The sequence below is a fragment of the Austrofundulus limnaeus genome, unplaced genomic scaffold (assembly GCF_001266775.1).
Source record: "Austrofundulus limnaeus strain Quisiro unplaced genomic scaffold, Austrofundulus_limnaeus-1.0 Scaffold36, whole genome shotgun sequence".
Classification (NCBI taxonomy): Eukaryota; Metazoa; Chordata; class Actinopteri; order Cyprinodontiformes; family Rivulidae; genus Austrofundulus; species Austrofundulus limnaeus.
The window spans coordinates 224,415-225,140 of NW_013952438.1; positions in this window are offsets into that span (position 1 = coordinate 224,415).

Consider the following 726-nt stretch of genomic DNA (forward strand, 5'->3'; position numbering starts at 1 on the left):
ATTTGACAGTAACACTGTTATCTCTCCCTAGTTGGTTGACTGCTTCGGCACACTCCCAAGCCACTAATGACGTAAAGTGTGGCCCTCTGAGAACTTTAATAGTAGCTTGGCTATCTGCTAAGATAAATATTTCCTTCCTTCCTTTTGCACAGATACACTAACAGTGTCGGTTTATACACAACAAAGTTATCAAATTTACATGCAGCTCTAACAACAAATCTGGTTTTATTCATATCTTCTTTAATTCATTGACTGTGTTTTGCACACGTCCTCCCGCATACATCGGGGGTCCTGCAGCACGCTGTGCATGCCTACTTTTTGCACAAGTAAAATGAGTTTCTTTTTCATTGGCTTGTTTCTTAATGGGCGGTTCATTAAAGTTTGCATGAAATACGGAGTAAAAATATTTTTGTATGGCGATAAGGCCACCATGTTCACAATTACGATGTACACTCACCGGCCACTTTATTGGGTACACCACGCTAGTAACGGGTTGGACCCCCTTTTGCCTTCAGAACTGCCTCAATTCTTCGTGGCATAGATTCAACAAAGTGCTGGAAGCATTCCTCAGAGATTTTGGTCCATATTGACGTGATGGCATCACACAGTTGCCTCAGATTTGTCGGCTGCACATCCATGATGCGAATCTCCCATTCCACCACATCCCAAAGATGCTCTATTGGATTGAGATCTGGTGACTGTGGAGGCCATTTGAGTACAGTGAAC